Source organism: Pteropus alecto, unplaced genomic scaffold (assembly GCF_000325575.1).
Source record: "Pteropus alecto unplaced genomic scaffold, ASM32557v1 scaffold23, whole genome shotgun sequence".
Lineage (NCBI taxonomy): Eukaryota > Metazoa > Chordata > Mammalia > Chiroptera > Pteropodidae > Pteropus > Pteropus alecto.
In genome coordinates, this window is record NW_006435837.1 from 6,363,498 (window position 1) to 6,363,958 (window position 461).

Here is a 461-nt window from a genome sequence, read left to right on the forward strand (position 1 = left end):
CCCCCTGCTGGACACTTCAATCACTGCCCAGTCACCTGCATTCCCCAGATGAGAATCCACCCGCAGGCTACAGTTCTTAGCCCACAGGGCTTTAACAGGTACATTTGGCTTCTCATTGAAGATGCAGCACCTATGGTAGGTATTTAATAAGTGTTGTCAGCACTCTGCAAAGGCACTGGAAATCTTTCTGATACTACGCGCATCAATCCAAATGGGACTCACATCCTATTTTCTCAATTTCTCCAATCCGTTAGAATAACATGTTAAGATTGCTATAAAATGAGGTCTGTCTCTGAATTAAATGCATACAGATTCGCAGGCTGTCCAAGGGTGAGCTGTCCCGTTCAGCCTTCCCTTTGTCTCTTTGGTCGGGGTACTACTGAGGGAATATAGGCACAGGACTCCTGCTTAAACCTTCAGCTACTGACCTCTGGAAAAAAACAGAAGCAGAGTGCACACAT